The sequence below is a fragment of the Physeter macrocephalus genome, chromosome 7 (assembly GCF_002837175.3).
Source record: "Physeter macrocephalus isolate SW-GA chromosome 7, ASM283717v5, whole genome shotgun sequence".
Lineage (NCBI taxonomy): Eukaryota > Metazoa > Chordata > Mammalia > Artiodactyla > Physeteridae > Physeter > Physeter macrocephalus.
Genome location: NC_041220.1, coordinates 78,065,411 through 78,077,661, shown reverse-complemented (window position 1 = coordinate 78,077,661; position 12,251 = coordinate 78,065,411). Strand labels below are relative to the sequence as shown.

General features: G+C 39.2%; 1 protein-coding gene across 18 annotated transcripts in view; it reads right to left on the bottom strand.

Annotated features, from left to right (window-relative positions):
* APBB2 (amyloid beta precursor protein binding family B member 2) overlaps positions 1-12,251 on the bottom strand; it is a 386,035-nt gene that overhangs the window by 338,805 nt on the left and 34,979 nt on the right. Inside the window, exon 1 of one of the 18 annotated variants that reach the window (XM_055086066.1) lies at positions 11,876-11,952. The exons of the other annotated variants lie outside the window; for them this stretch is intronic. The gene's annotated coding sequence lies outside the window, so the exon portion shown is untranslated. Of the gene's footprint in view, positions 1-11,875; positions 11,953-12,251 lie in introns of those variants that run through there. 18 annotated transcript variants of the gene reach the window in all.

Here is a 12,251-nt window from a genome sequence, read left to right as displayed (position 1 = left end):
AGCAATCCCACTACTGGGCATATACCCAGAGAAAACCATAATTCAAAAAGAGTCATGTACCAAAATATTCATTGCAGCTCTATTTACAATAGCCAGGACATGGAAGCAACCTAAGTGTCTACTGACAGATGAATGGATAAAGAAGATACGGCACATGTATACAATGGAATATTACTCAGCCATAAAAGGAAAAGAAATTGAGTTATTTGTAGTGAGGTGGATGGATCTAGAGTCTGTCATACAGAATGAAGTCAGTCGGAAAGAGAAAAATAAATACCATATGCTAACATATATATATGGACTCTAAGAAGAAAAAAAAAAAGGTCATGAAGAACCTAGGGGTAAGACGGGAATAAAGACACAGACCTACTAGAGAATGGACTTGAGGATATGGGGAGGGGGAAGGGTAAGCTGTGACAAAGTGAGAGAGTGTCATGGACATATATACACTACCAAACGTAAAATAGATAGCTAGTGGGAAGCAGCCGCACAGTACAGGGAAATCAGCTCGGTGGTTTGTGACCACCTAGAGGGGTGGGAGGGAGGGAGACGCAAAAGGGAAGAGATATGGGAACATATGTATATGTATAACTGATCCACTTTGTTATAAAGGAGAAACTAACACACCATTGTAAAGCAATTATACTCCAATAAAGATGTTAAAAAAAAAAAAGCAAACCAAAAAACCTTATTTTTTATACAGACTGCCTGAAAAAGTGAAATAATAATATCACTTCTCATGGTAACTTTTAAATAACTAAAATAGCTATTTTATCCCCTGAATTTCAAATCCTGTATCACACTAGCTTTAATGTAAGCACAAAGAGTAAACTCCAAATATTTTTAGGACCAACAGAAAGTTACAACTTAGAGATTGATTCCTTTCACTTAGGAATATTCCTAAATGATCCCTTAAAGCATACCTATTTTTTAGAGGACTATATTAAATCCAGGTGTTCGAGTATATATCAAGGTTAACATAATGTCCACCTTCTGGGCGTAATTCTGGATTCTCATTTTTCTTTTTAAGTTTTATTTTACAAAGGATTTTAAGTGGGTATATTTTCCCTTCAGCCCCATTTTCAGAAAGTTTCATCATCGGAGTAATAAACCACTTCCCTAAACCATTAAATCTTGAATACTTCTCTCACAAAAAAATCAACTGTTTTGTATTTTAACTGACCATTTGAGATGTCTGCAACACATGCACATAAAGGAAGACAGTTTGAGATTTGGAATCCAAAGAACCTCAGGTGTGTGAGTTTTAGCTGTGTAGCACTGGGTAAATCGCTTGTCTATTTCCTCATTGTACGCTAGGGTCACATTAGCACCTGTCTCTCAGGAATGCTGAAGAACGATCTCTGATTCTCTGATCCTCCAATGCCAACTGGGCGTCCTACAATTCAATTTCGACACCAACTACCCAGAGGGAGCATCAGACCCACAAGTTTAAGGGCTCACTCCTACAAGACTGTCCTCATTTCAGATGCCAGTGACGAGCACCCAGTTCCCAGGTCACCTGTATCTCTATCTTACTTAGCCCACAACACCTACCCCCTCAGGTTCACGAGAACAGCTCACAGAACTCAGGAAAACACTTTACTTACACTTAGTAGTTTATCACATAGGACACAACTCAGGAACAGCCAAATGGAAGAGCCGCACAGGGCAAGGTCTGAGGGGAAGGGGTACACAGAGTTTCCATGCCCTCTCTGGGTGCACCACCCTCCCGGCACCGCGATGTGTTCACCAACCCAGTCATTTGGGGGTTTTATGTAGGTTTCATTGCCTAAACGTGACTGATTAAATCACTGGCACTTGGTGACTGAACTTAATCTCTAGTCCCTCTCTTCTCCCCCAACCCCCGAGTTCAGGGAGGGGCTGAAGCTCAACCATCTAATCATGGCTTGGTGTTTCTGGTGCCCAGCCCTCATCCTGAAGCTACCTAGCAGTGTCCTGCCATCCCTCAGCCAGAAGTCATCTCATTAGCATACAAAAGACATTCTGACCACTCAGGGATTCCAACGGTTCTAGGAGCTCTGTGCTAGCAACCTGGGACAAAGACGAAATAGTAACTTTTTGTTACACCATATGCTGAACATAAATACAAATGGTGGCTACTGGTGTCTTTATTAATACCAAATAGTAGTCAGTCTTGCAGGTGCCTCCCCAGCACTGAATGGCAAACATATGGTTTAAGTGAGACTGCCCACCCCCATCCCTATGTTCCTATCTTCCTTCTAACAGTGGTTCGAGAATGGACAAATAACAGGAACAAGGACAAGTAACAATGCCATTGCCTAATGGCATTCCCCTGATCACAGGGAAGGGCTCTGAATTGATCTAATCGGTATGAACCTCAACACTTTTGAACAATAGTTAGGAAAACTCTTTCCCTAGATGTGAACAAGGATACACATCATTCTGGAAGCTACTAGCAGCCATTTTACCACCCTGAAAAAAACACACTGAAAAAGCTAGCAGGAAAGGCCAGTCCCAAAGCAGGGCTTCTCAATAGCCTGTAACAGTCTATTACAAGGTCAGGACAGAAATAAACATGTTTAGAAACATTTATAGCAACTTGGCAGAAAAGTTTTACATCTGTTGAATTTAACTTTAAAAATATGGGATATATTTGCCTTTTTAAATTTCATTTTTCTAGTAATTCACCTGTGTTTGTAATGTATGTTATAAAAGTACTGACCTGCACTGGTTTAGAATTTTTTCTTAAAAAATTCCTTTCCTCAGATAGCTTGAGAAGCACTGGCCTAAAGATCTGAGCAATGAAACCACAACCTTGTTCAAACCATACCTAAACCCGATATGTCATCTCTACTTTTTAGTTCACTGAGCCAACAGATACTCTTTACTGCTTAAGCCTATTTGAGTTGAACTTTCTGCCATTTACAATAGAATCTATTCTACCTGATACTGGAAACTGATTACCAACCCAAAGTAAGGTGGAAGAATGGACAAAGATGGAGGTAAGATACAGCACAGGCAAAGGTACCAAGAATTCCAATCATTACATAAAACTCTACATGAAACTGAAGAAGAAAATATCCAAGCAAAGATATATATTCAGTAAAGGCTTTCAGAGCCCTGCAATTAAATGGCCACCTTGATGGATTTCCTTCCTTTAAAAAATGAACGCATGTAAACATTTCATTGTTTCACTCATTTCAGCAACTGTCAATTTTGAGCCAAATGAATTATCTTCAAGCAAATGTCACACACAGTGGGGAGTGATTTCATTTTCCTAAATTGTTGTCAAACCTTTGAATACTGAAGCTTCCAAAAAAGGAGAATTGGAAAAATGACAGTTTAGAGGTGGGAAAGAAACATGAGTTATTTCAAAGCAGCAGCCTGTGATACAGTGAAATCTTTCTTCTAAAGTGCCTCCATCTAACATTTTTCAAGCTGCAATCATTTCAACTGCTGGCTTTCACTATATTTATGCTAAAATTTAGCTGATTTATTTTAATAGTATTTTACCAGGGTGAAAAGCCAAAAATAAATAGAGAAAAAAAAGGAAAAGAAAATATTACTGTAGGTTTTAAAGATAAAACTAGAAATGGAAGGAACTAGGAAAGAATGAAGAATGAACTTTGTTAAGAAAAATGTTGACTAGTTTTATTCCTTTTATGAATCTAAAACAACCCTAAAACAGAATGAGGTTACTCTAAGTTAGAAGCCCATGTATAATAGGTGAGGTGAGTAGGTTAGCGGGGGAGGGGGGGAGGTACCCACCCTGAGTAATCAGTTCAAGCCCAGGGAACTCCTAAAACCCTTAACAAGATCTGGTAAATGAGGCAGTTAGCAAGGAGTCACAGCCTCCTCCAAAGCTTCCCTCACTGGCGGGGGGGGGGGGGGGGGCGGGTCCAGGGACATTTTCCCCAGGAGTCTGAGATCTAGAAACTTTCTATTTGTTTTTTCTTTTTTTTTTTTTTTGATGTTTTTAAAAATTAATACATAATAATATAAGCATACTTTAGGCCATTCACATGCCAACCTTCTTACAGTCAAGTAATCTCAATTCCTACAACTGCATTTACAAGCATGCTGGTACCAAGATCACTCAAAATGACAGCATTTAACTCTTGTTAGTGTTTCTCAAGCCATAATGTGTGCCCCCAGACATAGTCTCAGAGGTCCACATTATCTGAAGTTTGAGAAGCTTGAGCCTACTTAATATTATCATATCCGTTTGGAAGGAAGAACAAATAAATTACTTTATAGTTAAAAACCGAGGAATGATATGAGACCCTGAGAAGCACACAAGATCACTTCCATAATATTCTTAACAAAAATGCATAACCTTCATTCAGTCATGAAGAAACAGTCAACAAACTCAAAATGAGGGGCATTCTACAAAATAACTGGCCACTACTCTCCAGAGTGTCAAGGTTATGAAAGACAAAGAAAGGTGAGGCATTGCTCCATATTAAGACAACTAAGGCACTATGACAGCTGAATGTAACATGTAATCCTGGATTGGATCCTAGACCAAAAAGAACATTAATGGGACATTAACTGGCAAAATTTGAATAAGGTCCCTGGATAATAATATTAAATCAATGTTTAGTCCCTGATTTTTGATCACTGTACAGTGATTATATAAGACCCTTACATTAAGAAAATCTAAATGAAGAATGTAAAGGAATTCTTTGTACTTTTTGCTATTTTTTGGAAAGCCTAAAATTATTTCAGAATAAAAAGTTTAAAACACTAAAAAATTTTAAAGAGACAAGGAAGTGTATGAACCAACGAAAAAGAAACCAAAAGCAGCAAAAACCTGTACAATGTCTATTAATGTCCAGTGGACTAAGGGGTCTCGTCTCCTCTGCAGAGATGGCCCTTATCGAGATCTAACCAATGCATGACGTTACTCTCATTTGGCTTCCCGGCTAGGTTTCCCTCCAGAACTCATGTCCAGACCCCTTTCTGGCTCTCGTCTTTAACATTAACCATCTGATATTTTAGTTTACGTGAATCTCTTATGATTTGAGTTAACAAAAGCCCAATCCCCAGAGTCCAATCACCTTACAGGTGTGCTGAGAAAAGAACTGATTCTCCAGGTTATTAAAGCTGAGAGCCAGACCCCAAACTATGGTGAGAAAGAGCTACTTGCTGTGGGCCCTGCCCAACAGCCATTCTGCAAGCCTGCAACACCCAAAGATCATTACTGCCCACATTTTCTTGCAAAGATTAACAGGCAGCTCCCAACCAAAAGAATGTACTCAAGGTACAGTCATCTTGTAAAGCAGATGTCAGCAGCCAGCTTTGAATCTTGCTGAATCAAGGATTATGGAGGACAAAATAGCCAAGGGCCAAGAGCCAAACTCATACACAACTCAGCAAAGGTTTAGCAGCCTGTTGGTTTCAACTGAATAACCTTTTTATATGGCTCTCTTAGGACCTATATCCACAGTGGCCTAGAATGATCCTTATAAAAGGTAATCCTACCCATGTCTTTCCCCAACCTAAAACTCTTAGATAGTTTTCCGTTGCATTTAAAATAGAAACCAAAATCCGGGTGGTAGCCTGGTGTCCTGGGCCCTGCCCACTACCCCACACTTCATCAGGGTCCCTCCCCGTTGCACCCTCCAGTCCCTGAGTCAGCCTTGATCTTCACTCCAAAGACTCAGTGCAAACTGTGCTCTTTGTCTAGAATGTCTTCCCACCCCTCTACCCCAACATACATATACACACACACACACACACACACACACACACACGCGCGCTTTAGCCTAGCTAACTTCCAGTCATCAATATCATTCAGGTTTCAGCTTAAATATCACTTAATCAGCAAAGCTTTCACTGACCAACCTTGAGAACTAATGAGCGCCCTCTGTTTGGTGGTGTTCTCATAGCACCCTATGATTTCTCTTCATAGAACCTACCACCACTTCTTATTACATAAAGGCTCTTGGTCTCCTGATTAAATCAGGAGCAACCAGAGGGCAGGGACTAAGTCTGGTTTGCAAACCACCACATCCCAACGTCTAGCACAGTATTTTGCACTTCAGACACAGGGGTGGATGATCCTGCCCAAGTCCTCAGCTTCTTTCAAGGTTTAAATGAAGCATAGCATGTCAAGCATATGGATACGGTAAGCACTCATTATGGGATAGCTATTAGAATTACGGGGACTTCCCTGGTGGTGCAGTGGTTAAGAATCCGCCTGCCAATGCAGGGGACATGGGTTCAAGCCCTGGTCCAGGAAGATCCCACATGCCACGGAGCAACTAAGCCCGCGCGCCACAACTACTGAGCCTGCATTCTAGAGCCCGCGAGTCACAACTACTGAGCCCACATGCTGCAACTACTGAAGCCCACACGCCTAGAGCCCACACTCGGCAACAAGAGAAGCCACTGCAGTGAGAAGCCTGCGCACCGCAGGCTACGAAGAGTAGCCCCCACTCGCCACAACTAGAGAAAGCCCACGCGCAGCAACGAAGACCCAGCGCAGCCAAAAATAAGTAAATAAATTTATTTATAAAAAACAAAAGAATTACGTCACAATGCCTTTGCTCTAAACATGCTTGAAATTTCCAACTGCTTTTTCTTTCACCTGCTGGAGGAGAAAAAAAGCCTAGCAAAAGATGCCAAGTTGTCATTTTTTCAATGATACTTTTTGACTGTCAAGTTAGCTCATTTTTAGGATATTGAAAAACTTCAAACTGCAAGGTAACATCAAGAAAGAAAATGCTTCTAAAATTAACACACTACACTTTTTTTACTCTGAGATAAATCTATACTCATCATCAGTACATTTTCACTTCCCTCTGTAGCCTTTATTGTTGCCTTGTCTTTCAAACACCTGGTTATTACAATAAGGGCATTTGCTCCTTTTTCAAACAACAAAGACCCCACTAATAACTTTCATGAAAATGAGTTTTAACTATGGCCAAAATTTCATTTGCTTGAAAAACTTGCTTCTACCTCTACTATGAACTCATGAAAAGTAGGATAAATCACAGCTATCCTGAGCAGTCCTTGTTCATAGGAGGATTTAAAATCATTCACAATTGTTAAGTTAGTGAAAAGATAAAAGTGGGGGATTGAAACACCCAAACTGATCATTTTTTCAAGATGTTTCACTGTAACAGCAGCTAAATTCTCCTGGGCCCAGGCAATACACGCAGGCAAAAGAAACCAGAGGAGAAATGAGAATTCAAGTGTGCTGTTTCCTTAGAAGAAAAACTACACTTTAAAGAACTTGGCTCTAGAAAATGTCTCCACTGAACTTCCAGATATATATATATACATACATATATATATATATATAAAACATGCAGCAATATCTAGCAGCTGCATGCAAAGCCCAGTGGGTAATTCAAGGATGGACAAAGATGGGGGGGAGACTTTCCTTCTACCCACCTAGGTTCGATAGCTAGGTCTACAAAATAAACTGAGAACAGGCAGATTAACAGGAGAAAAGGTCTACAAATTTATTCATTTTTAATATTACACACATGGGGACATCACAGGAAAAATAAAGTAACTACCCCAAAAAAAGCAGTGAGATTTGAGAGTTTATATACCATCATAATACGGGAAAGAAAGGGAGGGATGTTTGTTGGCCTCTCAGGGGAGAGTAAATGATTTTTAGGTAAGATGAATGGGCCCTTAGAAGAATAGATGGGAGACATGACCGTTTGTTATAAAGTCTGTCTGGGTGTGGTGTATGTGAAGACGTAATCTTCCCCGGTTGATGAAACTCCTGGGGAGAGGATTTGTGACAACTGAGTTCCTTTTGGAGGGTATAGGTCTTTAGGTAGATAAGGGGAGTTCAGAGAAAGCCTCCCACTGCATTTGCTGTTTTTCAAGTGCCTTTAGTTTACAACAATCAATATACCAAAGCGGCACATTTGGGGAGGCATGTCGTGAACTCCTGCAGATGACAGCATGATCCCTATCCTCAGTCATTGGACAAACAGACACATAATACATACAAATATGCACACACATACATCTGATACTGTGACTCTCATGAAAGCTAAGAACCTTGGTGGGGGGGCAGGGGTGTTTATACAAAAGCAGCTCTCTTAACTGTTCTCCCCTTTAACCTACTTGCCAGATTAATCAGCACACCCCACTGCCTCTGTAGAGCATAACAACTGATGTTTCAGCACACCAGTGGCTCACAGCTAGTAAGAGGTGCTACCTGAGCCCAGGGCTTCTGAAGGTGTGGTCCAGGGATGGATGCCAGTCTGCAAACTATTTGTTACCAGCTGCCCAGGAAATGGTGAGTGAGCATTTACAAACGTGGGTAGTCATTACGCACAGTTGCCACATCCAAGTGCATGAATAGTGAACTCATCTCAGTGACCAGTTCTGGCGGTGTTGACCTTGTGAGGTGAGTTGCATGAGGCACCAGCTGCCTACTAGTCAGGTGCTGTAGAACCATGTGACCATGAGGGATGGTTTAAGGTTGTTAATACATTTTAATATAAATGTATTAAAATCCACATCCATTTTTTTCATCAAAAGATCATTTAAATTTGACAGTAAGTTTCAAGGACAAGTTGCAACTGGCTACTGAGGAAGAACTGAAGGTGAATTTCGACGCTAGAGCATCGCTTGCTTCATTTGGAAGAAAGGTGAAAAATGAAGATCTTGAGCTTGCTGAAACTGCTTTGCCTTTTTTCATCTTCATGAACATCCCTCTACAAGGCCAGTTCCTCTACCGTGAGTGTTATTAAAACAAACCCACAGCCAGTTTAGATATACGTTATTCATTAACCCCAAGATAAGCTATCACTAACCCAGCCTAGAGTAGATAAACAAGCAAGAAGTTCATTTCTGACACTAAAAATCTTAAGCACTGATATACACAGTTTGTTAAAAGTATACATAGGGTATTTAATGTGGGGCATCACCACTTTACTCACAAATTTTGTTTAGTTATAACTGGATTAACAAATTAACAAGAGTAATAGTGATTCTTTATGTGGATTGCCTACACGCATGCTTTTGAAGAACATGCACAGATTTTGTAATTTTTTTCCCACAATATTTGTTGTGTTTGTACTTTCTGAGATGTAATTTTATTTATGTTGTTTCTAAAATGTTAAAAAGAATTAAGGCTTGCATATCATATGTCTTTTTTATTTCTTTCCTTTTTTGTTAATGATAGTATAGGTCCATGACAGATCGAAAATAAGAAGACTAGACCTTCACCATATATAGGTTAAGAAGCAGTGATATGCTCCCACCAGCAAAGCTGTATCCTCCTCTAGGGTCAGATGTGTTTACTTCTATTTATGCCAGTTGTTCTTATAATTTAATTTAATTGTATCCAAACACATAATAAATTGTATATAAATACATAAAATATGAGTTCAGAAAAAATGTTTCTATGAAAATGAAGTTGAACATCTGAATACTGTGGAATAACACAATAAAAGAGTAACACTAAAATAACTGCTGTTATATTAGGCATGAAGAAGTGGCAAAGGATGGGGAGGCAAATCAGAAAAATCTGGAAGGATTCTACATTCATAGTTCACAAGTATCCTGAAGTTCCAATAACACTTTAAAGCAAGCCAAACCGAAAACCAGGTGGACCAGACGTCACAGGTTATGGTTTACGTGCAAAAAACAACATGGAAACCACTTACCAGGTCCTACCTCAGAAATTAGCAAACAGATGTACATTTATATGTTTGAATTTAAAATAAAATGCTTAAGATATAAATGTAGCATTTTTTTTTTTACACTTCTCCACTTCAACTGAGCAGCTGCTGGTCATGATAATCCCAGATAAAACAGCTTATCCTGTAACACAAAATTCTGCACAGAATATTCAAGAGATTCTGGCCTCCTGGCTCTATACTGAGACATAACTGGTAGATGATAAAACAGGGACAAAATACAATGTAAAGAAAGATACACCAATCACAAAAAGTATAAGGACTCCAAAAAGAGGTTCTAACCACATAAAGAAAATGAAACAATTTGTGAAACTGCACAGCGTATGTCTCTTTTTAGTAACATTATACCCACACCCAATTCCTACAGAGAATATGCTTTTTAGCAGTTAACAGCATTAACCAAATAAAAGCAGAGCCCTCAGGGGACTTTCTTTCAAAGGTCAAGAAACAAGCACAGAATCAAAAAGTAGTCCTTTATGAGATACTGCAAAACATTTTCTCTTACTATCAATATAGAAAGTTGTTTTGAACCATAAACCAAACTAAGCCAAAGCCATAGGTTTAGTTTAATTCTGAACTCAGATTTTTTTATAGCTTATCCACATTGGCCCACAGCTCAGGATTAAAGTTTTAATTTAGCATTAGGAAAACTAAGCAAAACAAATGAAAAGTACAATAGTGTGATGAGGGAAATTAACATAGGAAGTCTCATTCAGCATTACTGGGTTGAGAAAACTAAAATTATAGGGAAAAAAATTTTAAGATTGTATTAATACTCAAATTGAAATAATTTGAAAAACTCATTTTGAACTAATAGTCCTACCCCCACTTCAAAGCACTGGGACTTGGCTGAATTAATACAAAATTTCACTGTCAATTATACTACGCAAATGAAATAGAACGGAAACAATACACGGAAAAAAAAAGGGGGGCCATAGAACGGTGTAGGGGAGGAAAAATAATTTTCCCTCCAGGCTTCTGAGTCCTTAGCTGAAACCCTTGTAATAAAAGACAGATTAACAAGAGAAAAACAAACAGAAACTTATTAACATGTATACTTTGTATACATGGAAGATACCCAGAGGAAAATGAATAACTCAAGGAGGTGCCGTAGAATTCAGACTTAAACACCATCAGAATAGGGAAAGGGGAGTGGGAAGCTGGCCTCTTAGTGGAAAGTAAATGATTTTCTGGAAAGATAAATGGGCCCTTAGAAGATTAGGCAGGACGTATGATAGTTTGTGACAAAGTCTGTCTGGGGGTGGTGTCGACACCTAGGCTCCTCTCCTGCGATAAGAGTCAATCCTCCCTGGTTGATGAAGCTCCTGGAGTGAGGATCTATGACAACTAAGTTCCTTTTGGAGGATCTGTTTTCAGGCAGATAAGGGGAGTTGGGTCAAAGCCTCTCCCTTGCATTTATTGTTTTTTTCAAGCGCCTACAGTTCAGAATAATCAATACATCAAAGTGGCATATTCAGAGGTGGCACGTCCTAAACTCCTGCAGTCATATTTTGGGGTGGCATATGCTGCTACCCTCCACGTGCAAAACCTAAACCATGCTGTGGAGGGACACTGGGCCGATGTCCCGGGTCCTGCCCTCCAACTGTGGCTCTAATGATAATTAGCACCATGACCCTGTTTGCTTTAATTCTCGGGTCTCCATCTGTGGTCTCTGGGAGTCAGCTGATGTATACACACCACAGGTGCTACCCACTCTAAGATTCTATTGCCCTGGAACTAAACATACAACTGAAATGGACTGAAGCTCTTATGGGCAATGGAAGGCAAGAAGCAAACATAAAATCTACTACAGTGACAGATCTGGACACTCGCCCACTTGGCGGATAGTTATTCTGGTTATGAAACAAAGGAAAACATGGGGAGACATGCAACCTACAAAGCAATGTCAAGGACTACCAAACTTATAATTCCTCCTGGCAAAATGATAAAACCACAATATAACTTAAAATTTTTTTTGCATTAAAATAGGTTTTCTTCCTTATTTTGTAATTGGCAAAAATTTATTTTTAAAAAACACAAAGGAAATATATTGAGACAAGGGATTCAGAGTGTTTATGTAAAGATTGCCTTACTGGCATTTAATCTTCTCTTACAGAATGTTAAATTAATTCTTTCTTTTTAAGTGAAAAGGTGATAACGAAGTAATTAAGAACATATCATCGGAACTAGATGGCCTGGGTCCAAGTCCCACTTACCAGCTGTATATCCTTGAGCAAGGTTCAGTTTCCTCATCTGCAAAATGAGGATAACATGGTCTCAGCACCTCAAGTGGCTGTTGAGAGTTAATAGGAGTCAATATATATAAAGCACTAAGCACAGTGTCTCTGGCACACACAAGAACCTATACGTGTTCACTTATATTTTATGGTAACTTCATGTTTAACTAAACATAGATGTTCACTAATATATCAAATGAAAACCAAACAACATCAAGACCCTAGAAAACTGCACATGAAAATATCAACATTAAACATTTAAAACATTAAAATAATTCCAAAATATGACATATATATGTCCTATGACAGATGTATGATATCTGTAACAGTAGCTTCATTTAAGTGTTTTCCCAGG